The 15,467-nt window shown below is 39.0% G+C and overlaps 1 long non-coding RNA gene across 1 annotated transcript in view; it reads left to right on the top strand.

The window, feature by feature from the left end:
* LOC144314104 (uncharacterized) overlaps positions 1-15,467 on the top strand; it is a 425,152-nt gene that overhangs the window by 25,375 nt on the left and 384,310 nt on the right. Inside the window, exon 2 of the long non-coding RNA XR_013379769.1 lies at positions 4,833-4,898. This is a non-coding gene — a long non-coding RNA (uncharacterized LOC144314104). The remainder of the gene's footprint in view (positions 1-4,832; positions 4,899-15,467) is intronic.

Below are 15,467 nucleotides of genomic sequence, written 5' to 3'. Positions count from 1 at the left end.
CCTACAAATTAACAAAAATTAAGCTTAGACCCTTCAAGTACATAAAAAGTACAGAAACTAATAGACTATCTGTAAATCTACCACTGGGTTTAAAGAAATAGTAATTTTGAGATTTCATCATATTTGATTCACCTCTTTCTCCCCTCTGAAGAAAAATTTCTATTGAGATGAAAAGATGTTGCTCTACAAATATCTGTTCAAGTTCCTCTTTTAACTTTTTTTGAGTATATACATAGAAGTGGAATTGCTGGATCAGATAGTAACTTCATTTTTTATTTTTTTCAGGAATCAACATATTGTCTTCCATAGTGGAAGCTTTTCCTTCCTATTTTCTTCTGAGAGTTTTATGGTTTTAGTTTCTATGTTTGTACCTTTGATCCATTTTGAACTAATTTAATATATGGTATAAGGTATGAGCCCAATATCATTCTTTTGCATGTGAATATCCAGTTTTCCTAGCAGCATTTGCTGAAAAGACTCTTTTTTCCCTGTTGAATGATGTTGGCACCCTTGTCAAAAATCTTTGACCATATATGCAAAGGTTTGTTTCTGGGCTCCCTGTTCTACTCTACTGGTCTATACGCCTGTTTTTATGTGAATACCATTTTGATTACTGTGAAAAAAAAATGTAAATCTATCTGAAGATAGATTTACAGGTAGTACAAAGCTCTCTTCTTTCTTTCCATCTCTAGAGAGGTGACCATTTGTGAAGTCAGTATGTATAATTTTCATGAATATTGTCTTATATTTATTATGTCTTTGTATCTACCCATTTATAATTTATTTTTTGTGTTAAATTTTTACTTAAATACTAGTGCTATGGTTAGAATATATGTGTCCCTACCCTTACTCATATGTTGAAGTTCTAACTCCTTACATTGATAGTATTAGAAAGTGGGGCTTTTAGGAGGTAATTAGGTCATGAAGGCTATCATGAATGAGATTAAAAGAGACTTGAGAGTCTTTCCCTTCTACCATGTGAGAACATAGCAAGAAGTTTGCAATCTGTATCAGAAAGAGCACCTTCACCAGGGCCTGGACATGCTGGCACCATGATGTTGAACTTCCCAGCTTCCAGAACTGTGAGAAATTTCTGTTGTTTATATGCTACCCAGTCTGTGGTAGTGGCCAAAATGGACTTAGACAACTAGCATACTAAATATAAATTTTTCCAGTTTGTTCTTCAACTTCAACAATATATTTTGAGATTTATCTATCCTGATGTGTATATTCAGTTCATTCATTTTATTTGTTTTTTTTTTTAAGATTACATTTATTTATTCATGAGAGACACACAGAAAGAGGCAGAGACATAGACAGAGGGAAAAGCAGGCTCCTTGCAAGGAGCCTGATGTGGGACTCAATCATGCCCTGAGCCAAAGGTAGATGCTCAGCCACTGAGCCACCCAGATGTCCCCATTTTATTTGTTGTATAGCATTCTGCTGTATTTACATTAACTATAAGTATCTAAATCTGTTTCTCCAATGAGGGACAGTTACGTTGTTTCTAACTTTTGAAAAATGTCAAACAGCATTGCCACAAACATTTTTGTACATCTCCCATGTGCAAGATTTTTTGTAGGGTAGAAAACCAGAAGTAGAATTTCTGGTGCTAGAGAGTAGGTTGGGGAATGATACCTTTAATGATGTAACCTAAACTTTTAGGACTAAGTTGGATATAAGCAGTAAGGGACCATTTTTTGAACTATCATTAGGTAATTGGTTAGATTATATATGCCATTTCCAATAGATTTATTCTAAGGGATGCTGTTTTTATTGTAAAAATGTGATGATGGATGAGTTTGATCATCTGGTGTCATCACTTGGTCACATGGCTAAATCTCTTAGGAAGTAGTTCTGATGGATCACTGACAGCCTTGACCTTAAAACCTCCCAAATTATTTTGTCACTTGTTAGACAACTTGAGACTCTGATACTCTGAAGCTAATCATATTGGTTTCAGACACATGCAATTATAAGTACAAATGTATCCTTAATTTTTAAAAGTTTTTAATTTTTAAAAAAATAGTTCTGCATTTTTAATCAGAAATCTTCATAGAATTGAGAGATACGGGGTTATAGAAGCAGATAACTCAGAGGCAGTTATTAACTGAAATCAGTTAGCATTCTAACTTCTCCAAAAATGTATTTGGCAGAGCGAGTGCATGAAGAAGAAATTTTTAGAAAATAAAATAGATACTCAAAAGCTAAGTCATTGAGATTTCTAGAATGAATAACTACTGATCCCATCACCACTCAGGCTGTCATCCTAGAAATAGGTAGACATGTCTGTGATGCAGAAAGCTATCAGGAGATGTCTCTGTTTGAACCAGAGAACCAGTATTCTAGTAGGATCATTGCTTTCAGCCAGAAGGCCTGGGATTGAGTCTTGGTTCTGTTACTGTTTGATTGATTTCATCTTGTCTGAATTCTCAGTTTTCTCATCTACCAAAATGTGATGACAAAACCATACTTCTAAGGATTTTTTAAAAAGATTTTATGTATTCATTTTAGAGATACAGCACATGCTCAAGGAGAGGGGTGGGAGTGTGGGAACAGAGGGAGAGGAACAAGCAGACTCCTCACTTGACCCCTTGAGCCACCCTGACTCCCCACTTCTAAGGACTTTTTTGAGGATTCACTGAGATGATGCATGTTACAGTTGTTGAGGATTGTAAAACCTGTACATTTTTATAATCATTAATGGTTCCCTCATAGTCATTGAATGCTCAGGTCCTGAGCAAGAGCAAGAGTGTACATTTGATACATACTGATTATATTTTAATAATAGCAAAATGTCATATTTTACTGTTTATTCTTTGATTCTCTGTTTTCTATGAGATTATAATTTTTGCCCATTTTAGTTTTGCTGACTATGATGCAACCATGGACCTAACTCAGGCAGACTGATAAAGGATCATAGTACAAATTGAGGCCATGACCTTGAAAAAGCAATCTGTCTGAGTCGTGGGGGTGATTATATTTTTTCTTTTGGCTAAAGTCAGTTGTTTCAATTAAACATTTAAAAACTTTGAGATAAAGGCAGTTAAGCATCCCCAATGGTTCATTCTATGAACTATGCTCATATTATAACTAGTTCTAGCAATTTGTGTTTGGGCACAGATTGTAATCCTGACAAATAAATATAAATTGTATCAATCCTGGAAGATACTCATTAGATGTGATGAACACAAAGCTTTCTTAAATTGAACAATACATGCATGGTATGAAACATGACAAAAGATAAAATGTTCCATTGACATGTTTTGAGAGAGCTAGTTTGGAGAAAGCAGTTATGCCAGCCATCTTCCCCCAACACTACTTGCCAGCAAAATTCTTTGATTCAAAACAGGATTTCCTGTATGCTACCAGAAGCATCTGTGACTTTCTTTTTTTTTTTTTTTTTGTCAGTTTGTCTAAAGTTCCTCATTTGAGCCTCTCAGTCTCCTGCCCACATTTTCCCCAAACCCCAGATATGGTATGGTGTAGGCTGTGCCTTGCAGAGGGTATTTGGCCAAAGGATAAGGAAGAGTGAAGGCTGAAATCCAGCCATGCACCTTCACATAAGTTTGTATGTGCTCAGAAGGGGTGCCTTTGCCTAACTTGCATAAGTGCTGCCTGGCTAGAGGAGGCTGTATTGTCTTCCTCAATGTCTTACTTCTCTCAGTTCTCCATACCCTATTTTCCTTTTTTTAAATTTTTATTTATTTATGATAGTCACACACACACAGAGAGAGAGAGAGAGAGAGAGAGAGAGAGAGAGGCAGAGACACAGGCAGAGGGAGAAGCAGGCTCCATGCACTGGGAGCCCGACGTGGGATTCGATCCCGGGTCTCCAGGATTGTACCCTGGGCCAAAGGCAGGCGCCAAACTGCTGCGCCACCCAGGGATCCCTCCATACCCTATTTTCCATTCCTTGCTTGGCCTTTAAGCTGCTTATCACCACACATTGGCCAGATCTCCTTCTAGTAACCCTCTCAGCCTCTGTGCCTCTCCATCTGTCCCACAGGCCATTTTAAAGCACCCTTACTGTCTTGTTTCCAAAAAACCTCTCCTAACTTGGATACCTTTTGTAAGCTAGATTCAAGTGTGCATTTTTCTAGTGTCATTCAAAGCAGATGAGTTAGACTTAACTGGTTTGGTACATTGATTTCTGTGACTAGAAAAAGAATTAAAAGGATGAAAGCTAGGTTGAGTTGAAATGTGAAATTTTAAAAAGCAAAACAGGAAACAAATGTTTGCTCAGCCAGCCATTTCCTACTGAGGCTCTCTGTGTAACGTGGTCTATGAAGAGTTCACTGTTCAGCCTTAAACAGATTGAAATGACTCTTGGGGGGAAATCCACCAAAACCAAGGGCTGTGTGGAAGTGATGTGCAGCGCCAAACCCCTGAGCTGCTGTAGAAAGGCGGGTTGTGAAGGCCTATGTGTCTGTGTTAAAGGGAAGTCTTTGAAAGCTATCTTTCTAACAGGATAAATGTGAAAGCCACCGAGGAGGGGAAAAAAAAAGCAGCACAAAACAGCCACTTGAACATTGCTTCCTGCCCATGGAGCTCTCCCTCTTTGCTGACAGTTATTCTTAGGCCTTCTTTGGCTTCAAAGGTTTCCTCTTTTCTATTTTTGGTAGCAGAATATGGATTTAGATCTGCATAGTCCCTCTCTGCTGCTAATCCATGCCCTGAAGAGAGTAGGGCTGCTGTTTTCTGTTAGCTATCAGTTCTCTTTTCAGCACCTCCAAATGATTTTTAATATTAAGGACACAGATTTATGGGAAGGAGTCATTGAGTTTTCAAACTGATTTGTAGTCTCCTAATTTGCACATTCCTTTCTCCAGCAGGGGCATCTCAGAGATCATCTCAAGTAATGGGGACTGACTTCTGTGATGAGTGAAAGAATCCAGGTTGGTAAAACAGATGGCCATCAAATGACCAGAAAGTAAGCAAAGATGATTTGCACTGGAGTGGCATATAACGGATTAAGCACAATTCCATCTTGGAAAGAAATAATTGATGCATATGTAATCTAAGATTAGCTTAATCTATATAAACTGTAGCAAAAAGCTACAAGTTATCCCAGACTGGAATGCTGAAGCCCCCTGGCCCCTGCAAAGGAAAACCCATTACCTAGAGCAAGCATTTTTAATTTCACAGGTGTTTAATTTCATGCCCTTTAATTTTGTTTCTTGAGTCACTTCTGTTTTGCCTGATCTCATGACTGCCTAACTAATGATAATTACCTTGCAAAAATTGTTTTCTATATCCAGATACCTCAGCATTTTTTTAAAAAGAAATGTTAAGTGATCAAGTCCTCCTATAAAAATGTGGGGCTACCGTCTTGGCTGAATGCAGCACTGGGGATCAAAAGTGCTACCCCCTCAGACTACCTGCCTCTGCCATGTGCTTTTAATTAGGGTCTTCCTCTATGGCTTAAAAAAAAGTGACAGTCTTATGCTTCAGAAGGATTATTGAGGGAAGGTGTAAACTGAAGCATCCAGGGGTCACTCCAACTCCTGAGGATTACCCACACATTTCTGTCCATGATGGCATCTAGGTTGAATTTCATAACTCTCTAGAAACTGTGAACCCACACTCCACAAATATTATATGTATACCATTGATTCTATTTTGCTTTGCAAAGAAAAAATGAACAGAAGGATCTTGGGATTGGGGGAAGGATGGAACTTTGAGAGTTAATTCAAGGCACTTTGCAAATGTATAACTGGCAAGAAAAAAACCAAATCTATGCCATATATTGGGTTTTCAGCACTGGGAAGGTGTCTTTAAATATATTTTACATAATGGTTTGGAGCAGCAGACTCCATTGTCTGCTAAGTGGAAGTATTGACAGTGAGCTAAAAAGCTACATAATAGAGTTAAAAAGAAAACCTCCCTTAACTTTTCCCCAGAGCATTTTTACCCTGCTGAATATTTTAGGGGTTATTTTAAATGTGTCCCAATGTCAGACTTACTCAGAAAGAGAGCTTTGTGTCTCCCAAGAGAATGATAATTTTCTTTTTCTTTTCTTTTTAGTGGAGCAAAATGCTAACTTTTAATAGACTAGCTTTTTCCATATACAATATGTTCTCCCTCAGAATTCCTAGGCAAATATTCAAACTCTCGGGTTGGGAAAGGTTAAAAGGAACTGAAAAAATCTATAGTGGCTCTTCCTGAGATGCACTCCAACACTTGGCAGGATGAGGTGTTCATAGCAGGTGCTGGATTTGCTATAAATGGACAATTTATAAACAGATCTGACAACTGGGAAAACAGAGCAGTGGGGAATGCTGACATTCCAGGGGCCTGTGGTTGATTTCCTATCAGATGGTCCTCAGCATGGAATTATTGATAGCTGCTACTCTGAAAGAAGGCCAGTTGGCTGATGCATAAAAGGGCTGTACCTCAATTCATGCCTGATCTGCTGCTAGATTTTTTAAATAGGTCAGTGCAAATTAGCTTCTTCAGGTTGGTACTTCCTCAATTAGCAATTTAATTGCAAAGTCTTCTCCCTTCTTGAACTTAACTCTCTTACTTGTCTGAAATGCGATGGACAGAGACCTGAGAGAAGTATGACAGAAACAAAAGAGGAGCCTGAGGGCAGTGGGGGAGGGTTCAGAGCAGCCTGTGGTGCCCAAGGCCAACACAACCTAGCTAAGGCAAGCCTTGTGTGCCACCGAGACTAGCACTTTTGGCTGTGAGTCCTGGGGGAGAAAGGAGCAGGGCCTTTATGCACTGAGCCCTGGGGGAGAAAACAAAACATACAGCAAACAAATCTCATTTTTCTTTTGACCTTTGTGAAGGCTTGCCAGTACACTAGGATATTCCCAAGACCCTTCGGCAAGGTCTACTTTCAGAAAGAAAGCATTGTGTCTCCCAAGAGAATGATAATGATCACATTGATACATTCTCAAGATCACATCCATAGTTTCCATTGTTTTTATTTATTTTTTGGACAGGTTCCCCCCCCCCCATAGAAAGGTTCAGTGTTTCCTGTATAGATGGTATTGGACAGCATTCTACTGTATGTATCTACAGCCTTGCATTGGCATAATTCTGATCAGAGCTAGTGGAGTGGCCATACCTTTTTGTTCTAGCTGTATGAGTAGTTTTTCTAGGAGACATTTGTTTGGCTGGGTCTCCACTTTTCTCCTGACCACACCCTACTGTTTTTCTCTTTAGAGGAATGGACTGAGGGCCTGATCCTGAAAGGAATTTTGACTTCCTTACAAGGACTGAAAATTGGGCAGGCCTGAAGATTAGGTTATAGGATTGGATGCATACTCTAGCACAAGGGTTGGCTGGGGATGAGGACTCTAAAAGTGTAAAGCATAGGGCCTTGAGGGAATCCAGAACAGGGACTGTCTGGTGCCACATAATGGCTAACATAACTGGACTAGGAAGGGATCTGAGGCATTGAGGCAACTGACACTTTTGTTAGTTGTGGGTAGTCTTGTCTGTGATTGGAAACTCTTGAGAATCTTGCCTCTGGGAATCTCAGTTATATCAGCTGTGGTATGCTCTTTGGTAAACGGATGACAAATCTTATTGCAGCATCTGTTATTTACATAAAACCATACTGGGTATCGGAGGCACAAGAAGGTTTAGGTACAGTACTGCCAGCCAGAAGTTTATGATGTGATTAGAAAGATACACTATATTCTTTTTTTTTTTTTTTGGATACACTATATTCTTATGAAAAGATAAGATGGGAGCAGCAGAGCAAGTAAAATGTGTGGACTATGAGGGAAAGCTTTGGAGGTGGCCAGGAAGGTGTGGTGGCTGGAGGGTGAGAGAAGCCATGAGAAGAAAGATTGGGTTGGAGCTGGGCCTTGAGAAGAGTGGGAGAATTTCAATAATAGGAAATGTGCAAAGGAAACTATTCTAGGTGGGGAAATGTCATGCTGACAGCCCTGATGCAGAGATGACCCCTGAGTTTGGAAGGAAAGAAAAGAAGAATGTCCTGGTGGGTAAGGCTGAGGAGTTACACAGATCTAGAGGTCACATAGAGTTTGGAGTTCATTTGCTAGACATTTCTGATTAGGTAAGGGAGATGAGAAAAGCAGGATGTCAGGAAAGTGAAGACAGAAAAGAATGGCAGTCAGTGCAGGAGGACATCACAGGGTCTGCTCTTCAGTGACCAAGACTTAGGTCTGTGGAATTTAGTGGACTCTGTGTTGTGTTCTACTAAGACACTCTATGTAAACAGAGCCTTCCTTCTTTGGTGTCTCCCTTCCTCCCTTATAGTCCGTGCACACCATCTGACTAAACTAGGGCCACACAAGCTTCTGCTTGTGGAGTTTCCCCACAAACACAGAGCCAAAGTGAAACAAAGGCAGATTCATTTTTTAAGTTCATTGCTTTGACTCTTATTTGCTCATTCTGGGATTCCCATTAGTGTTGCCCTGATTGATTTGAGGCCTTACTGGACGTTTGGACAATTGCTTATTTTCATAACTCAGAAGGTCATCTCTGAGCTCTGGAACATCTGCTCAACTTCACAATTTGGGCAGAACCACAGACCTGGGAGTGAGGGTGTGTTCTGCCTTGGTCAGGGAGGGCTCACCTACTAATACTTCTGGGAGGACATGAGTGTGGACCCTCTTTCCTAACACTTTTCCCCTTACTTTTTAAACATCTCAGTGTGTGGCCTGCAGACAGCTTGGGCATCACCTAGGAAGCTCCACTCTAGACCTACTGGATCAAGATCTGCTTATTTTGTAAGGTCCTATGGAATTCATATGCCTATTAGAGTTTGAGAAGAGCTGCTTTTAACCTACCTGGTTGGAAGGATCGCCTGTGCAGCTTTTAAAACATTCCTTGGCATATTGTCTATCCCAGATGCATTAAGTCAGAATCTCTAGGGGTGGAGCCCTGGCACTGCTAATTTTTTTTTTTAAGTGTCCAGATGATTCTATATGCTGCCTGAGTTGAACACCACTGGCCTATGGTCTGTGTTAGCCTCTGTGTTTCCAAGGCACCAAATTCCCCTCGTATTGTAAAACAAAACATGACTAACCTTTTAACCACAGATTCCAGACAGAGTGAAAATACTGTTAATTAAGCATTTATCCAGAAGCTGGTTAGGAACTCCTGGCCAGGAGCAGATATAACTACTGGATTCACTTGTGTCAAGATGATAGTTTATTAAAATTCCTAGTCTCAACTATTCTTTTCTGGCTTTAGAGGGTGGCTCCTTGTAGAACTTAGAAGACAGTTGCCCTTGCCCTGGATCTTCTTGGTATCTAAGGAGATGTACCCAGGCCTATACTCTGAAGAATCATGTTCCTGTCTATTATAGCAGAAATATACTGAGGAATTCAGAGTATTGATTTTCGCACAAATGGTCACCTTTAGGAAACACAAAAAAGTTTAAAAGCAGTTTCCCACCAATCCTCAGGCTAGGGTAGATGCCAGAGTTTAATAACTGTATCATAGTTATTGTAATACATTTTTTCCCCATTAGGGCTTTTCAGTTACTTAATACCAGAGTCCTAGGAACCTTCACCCATGAATTTCAGTGAATCCCAAGTCAGTCCCTGATTTTCCTCAGTCCTCCTCAGCTCTGATACAATATCAGGAAACTTCTACCAACACATTCCAGTTCTGAGCCAATTTTGGTTAAGGCTTTGAAGGTATTAGCCACTAGAGTTCTCATTGTCTTATACCTGACTTTCCCTGCCCTCCCTACAGCCATGAGCCTAAGTAAGCATTGTTATATGAGCCTTGGCCTTGTTCTTCTCATTACTTATTTTTTGTTCTCTTAGAACTAGGATTGAGGGATCCCTGGGTGGCTCAGCAGTTGAGCACCTGCCTTCGGCCCAGGGCGTGATCCTGGAGTCCTGGGATCGAGTCCCTCATCAGGCTCCCTGTGTGGAGCCTGCTTCTCCTTCTGCCTGTGTGTCTGCCTCTCTCTCTGTGTCTCTCATGAATAAATAAATAAAATCTTTAAAAAAATTAAAAAAAAAAAAGAACTAGGGTTGAAGCCTGCTTAGCTGGAGCCTACACATTTTCCTTAACTCTTTCTAGAGACCTTTTCCCTGGACTAGATTCTAGATTCTGCTTTAAACTAAGATATTCTAGAATTCGTGGTTGATACTTGTCTGTCTGGGGTCTCCAGGTGCTGTGTCCACTCAGCATCTCAGAGCATCATTCATACTGCTCTACATTGAGCTTGAGATTACTTTGCTTCTTTGCACACTCTAGTTTGGACTGCTGGCCACTCCCCTTAAGGCTTACATTTTACTTGGTCATATTCCCTTAGCTTTGGCTCCCTCCTTTCTTGGGTTTCTCTCTCTTCCCTTTGGTTTGGCATTAGGGTCTCAGCACAACTCATTGCTCCTACCCTCACTCAAGATACTGCAGTAGCAGTACTCATTCAAATGTGACAATGAGGAGAGACAATATCACCAGGACCATCACCATTCTTAATAACAATGGTAACATTTTGTTCATAAAGATTTGGAGATGAACTAGACAGTGGTTTTGAGAATACCCAACTGTCTCACTTCTGGCTTGAAACATCTAAGGCTTCTTTAGTTCTACATTGTAACATTGTAAGTCAAGATAAGATGAGCACAGAAAAAAAATCTGAGTAATTAAACTGAAATTTGATGCTAACCTGAAGTGATATTTATGTTTGGTTTTGTGGTTGGTTCATGTATTGATATGTGTGGGTGTTATAAAATACTTATGTATATGTATCTTTGTATAAATACATATGTACTGAAATTATATATTTACTGAAAACATTACAGGGGTGTTTGTGAAGTGGGCACCAAGTCCAAAAATAAAGTATTGTTTTACTGAAGGTAAAAGATTATCTGCTAATTGCCTTGTGAGGTGCCTAGGCTGCCAGGCCTGGCAGCTCCTTTGGGGACAGCAGAACACTTATTTCTCTCTGGAAGAAGATTCATGAGGAAGATCAGAGGATTTTAGACATTGTTGCTGTCTGTAAAAGAATTTATAATTTGCACCTTCCTGTGCCCAGTTGCTCCTAGGCACCCTCACTCTGGTGCTTGAAGTTGGTATGCCTTGTGTCCAGACAAGTAGCTTCTTGGGCTATTAATTATGTAATTAAAAGTCTAAACCTTTTCATTTTAAATGATAATAAAATGTTTAAAGGTATGTTGCTTGTAAACCTATTTTATTTTTTGTCTTTCCATTTTATTGCCTTTTATTGAGGGCTGCTAACTGGCCAAGCCAAGCTAATCACTGCCCTGTTGTTTTTGGAAGACTAGGTGACACCAAGACCATTAATGACTCAATAAATTTGGGCTACAGAAAAACCTGACTGCTTTCTTCTTGCTCCTTTTCATATTAATCACATTGTTCTGCTTTGGCCAAATCTGAGAGGATGGGCACTGTGAAGTTGGCTGTTGGTTAGAATTGAGAACACTGGTTGATATAAAGAAAGAAAGAAAGAAAGAAAGAAAGAAAGAAAGAAAGAAAGAAAGAAAGAAAGAAAGAATAAAATATAGAAAAATAAAATAAAAAATATATATCAGAGTGAGCAGACAGACACTCAGGGACCAGGAGAATGAGAGGGTCAGGGGGACCTCCAGAATGGGAAAAGGGAAGGAGAAAGGATTCTAAACTGAGAATTCCACCCAATATTAGAAAGGTATCCAGCTTCTGATTAAGATCCATGGCTTACTCTAGTACTGATCCAATATTATGTTGACTCTTCACATGAATTAGAATCTATTGATCACCTGAATTAGAATGAAACTCTAGGCAGTTCTAGGGGGTTTATGGGTCAGAGTAGGTGGCCAAGTCCCTTTTTTTCCTGTCTTATAATTAAGTCTAACTTATTTGTAAAGTGAAGAAAAATCCAGCAAAATCTTTTATCCTGGACTCTTGGTGTTAGTACACTTACTATAAATTAAAGACTGATAGTCTTTTTGGGAGATGAACACAAAGGAATAATCTAGTGCCTATCACATAATGATACTTAATAACTTATAGAATGAACGAATTATTGCATTCTTGATAAAACTCTATTTGCCTTAAAAATTATATCGAATATACCTTTATTTTACTTTTAGATTTATTTTTAAAATAAGGTATATTTTTACAATACAAAAGTAATTTGGGGGCAGCCGGGGTGGCTCAGCGGTTTAGCACCGCCTTCGACCCAGGGAGTGATCCTGGAGGCCCAGGATCGAGTCCCACATCGGGCTCCCTGCATGGAGCCTGCTTCTCCCTCTGCCTGTGTCTCTGCCTCTCTCTCTCTCTCTCTCTGTGTGTCTCTCATGAATACATAAAATCTTAAAAAAAAAAAAAGTAATTTGGCAAATACAGAAGAGTGAGAAAAAAATCATTACTGGTCTCAAATACCACCTCTGTTAATATTTTTTCTATTTTCATACAGACTTTTCTATCAAGAATTAAAATTTTTAAAAAAAATTTTGTCAGAGAAGGTCTTGGGCAGGCGGAGTGTGGGTATAATGTACACAGTTATTTTAAAGTTTTAATTCAATTAAAATTAATTTGGATTAGGAGGCTTCTGCCATCATTTGGGGAATCACTATTCTTTAGCACATTGTAAAACTTGTTCTAAGAATTTAGAATAGAGTTAGAGCTCAAGCAGAAAAAATGCTCATTGTTGATGAAGTGATATGTAGAAAGGTTCAATAACCAGTTAGTTAAACGTGATGCTTCTTCTAGGACCACCAGCTCGTGTTCCTCTTTCCTTCAAAGAAGTATACTTATAGCAAAGCCACAGCAAGGTGGAATAACCAGAGATAATTAAAGATGGTGTGGAATTCCTGCAAAGTATCTTAATGTGAAGTAAGCTGATTCCATAGAGAAAATGAAGTAATGTTAGGTAACAGCAAAATGGTTAAAAGTGCATGCTTGAGAATTATAATTCTGGGTCCAAATTCTGGGTCTACCAGTTACAAGCTCTGTGGCCTGGGGCAGGTTTCTTTAATAACTTTTTTATTCATATTTATTTATGAGTATCAACTACACATATTTATTATGAACTATGTGCCAGGTACTCTCTGTGCTGGGGATACAGCAGTGAACAAAGCAAAGCCCCCATGAAGCTCATATGCTAGAAGGGGATATAGACAGTGAAAATATAAATGTGCAGATGGAAATAAGTGGCAGGGAGAAAAATAAAGCAGGATGAGAGGGAGAGTGTCAGAGAGATTGCTATTTTGCAAGGGTAATACCTCACAGATAAGATGACGTTTGAGTGGAGATCCAAAGGAAGCCCTTGGTCATCTCCAGCCACAGTTTCCTTGTCTCTAATTGGGATGATAGTATCGGATATTCTTAGATTAAGATATTCTCACAAGGTAGCATTGAGAACTCAATCAGAGAACGCACTAGAGCAAAATGCCTGACTGATGATAGCTACGGTTATAGTCTCCTTCCTTCTATGTCAGATGGAAAAATTAGGTAGATCTGTAAGGACCTTGGTACTCCCGTGATGAGTAGTCTGACTTGCATGATGACACATGCTTTTAATGGAATCCTGATCCTTATTCTTACTCCCATTTTGTACTTAGCCATATCTAGCAAAACTGCCAACCCATTTGACATCAGGTGGAGATCTTATGCACGGCTGAAAACAGCTAAGCCATATTGAAAGGATGAGAACTCAAGGCTGAATTCCCTACATGATATGACTTTTCTTTGTAATCTTTGAACCAAAATGCTATCTAGTGGGTGAAAGTAATTGAGATACTTCTGTTCATATTCATAAGGATGTTTTGTGGGTATAAGACTTGTCCTTGCTTGAAGGGATAATATTAAAACTCATTAAAGTTTGAGTACAATGGTGCTTATTATAGAGAAACTGAAAAAACAGCTAAGGGCTTTGCCCGGTTGACATTTCTAAAGTTAGTGGATCTTAAAAAACAGAGCTTTTTTGCACTTCCATGGTCCCATGAGGTATGGAAGTCTTCGTGTTCATCTACCAAGATCTGAGAAATGACTTTGGCTGCATTTGCAAATTGAATAAAGTGCTTAAATCTGTATGAAAATGTTCATATACCAGGAAATACGATTTTAAAAAAATGATGGGAAATTGTTTCCTAAAACAACCATTTGGAGAATTGCTCCCATGCTTTCTGAACATGTTTCTTTTCTTTTAATAAGAACAACTTTCTCTAAATCCTGTTGTGTTGGGGTTTCACTCAGAAACATGGGTCTAAATCTCACTAAAGGCACTGCTATCCATGAATGTTTTGATTTGCCTATTGATCTTTTGTTTTGTTTTTTACTTGGTTTGATTCAAAGTGCAGAGTGGTTCTCTGTGAGGTTTTGTCAGATAGGCTAGACTCTTGCATGCTCTTGAGGCTTCTTGATACTCTAAAGAGGAGTTTGCAGATCATTGCAGGAGTCAAATTTTACCTGACTGCTTTAGTTTGGCATTGTAGAACTTCTTTCTGGCTAATTCCAGATCTATAAATGGATTTGTATTTATGGAAGAATTTGACCTTCCCATTTTAAAGACATTTCCCATCTTAAAGGTACATGTTGGCCAGTGTTTCTTTTTCATTCCTGACAGAGGTACATTCGTGGTGCTCTGAAAAAATTTATTGGAATGAGGGAGGCTGAACCATTTGTCAGCAGTGGGTATACATCGGCTCATGCACTGCTGTTTCACAGTTGATGTCTAATTGTTTAAGGCTGCACATTTTCCCTGTTATGTTTTCTTAGGCCTCTTCACCATGAGTCCTTCTGAAGTACCATGGAGTCTTTAGTCGCTACAAATTTATTTGAATCTAAAGGTCCTTCAGTCTGTATTTGTGAGAATTTCTCCCACAAGGAGGGCTAGGTTTCAATAGGTTTGGACTTAACCCCCTCCCCCCCCTTTTCTTTTTTTTTTTTAAACAAAAACTTTAAGAAGCTGAGGGAAAAACAAGATAAGTGCTATGTTTTCAGTGGTAGGAGAAATACCCAGCATGCTTAACCCATGTCAGGTAGCAAGAATCTCAAAGACGGAAAATAAAATGTGATAAAGACACAAGAAAGATGTGTATTTTGCTTTTGGTTGTTTGAGCATTTGGTCCATTTTATTGCTCCATGTGAGAATTTACAGTGAGGGCCTCTAATATATTTATTGCCTTTCTTACATTAACTTTTGTGGCAATGGCAGGTTCATTTGACACTTTCTTGCTTAGTGCACACCTCATTGTGATCTACTAGCCTTAGTTGTGGACTTGACATACCCAGGACTTATCAATTCACAATAATGCCATATTGCTTTTCCATCCTCAGCAGCATAGCCATTAATTACCTAAAAGAGGCATGTGGCTAAGGACAGAGGCCTGCAGTTATGTGATTGTGAGGCCCATTATGTTTCAACAATTTTCATTAACATATATCTTTTTAGTATCTGTTGATTGAGAAATTACAAAATGTAAATTTAAAAAGCTATTGCAATTCAGGTACATGGTATCTGTTTAAATGTATATATAACTGTTCATCAATTTTTAGTTATATAATTAATATATGTC

This window comes from Canis aureus, chromosome 5, assembly GCF_053574225.1.
Source record: "Canis aureus isolate CA01 chromosome 5, VMU_Caureus_v.1.0, whole genome shotgun sequence".
NCBI lineage: Eukaryota > Metazoa > Chordata > Mammalia > Carnivora > Canidae > Canis > Canis aureus.
Note: the sequence above shows the minus strand (reverse complement) of the source record. Positions and strands in the feature narration are given on the sequence as shown.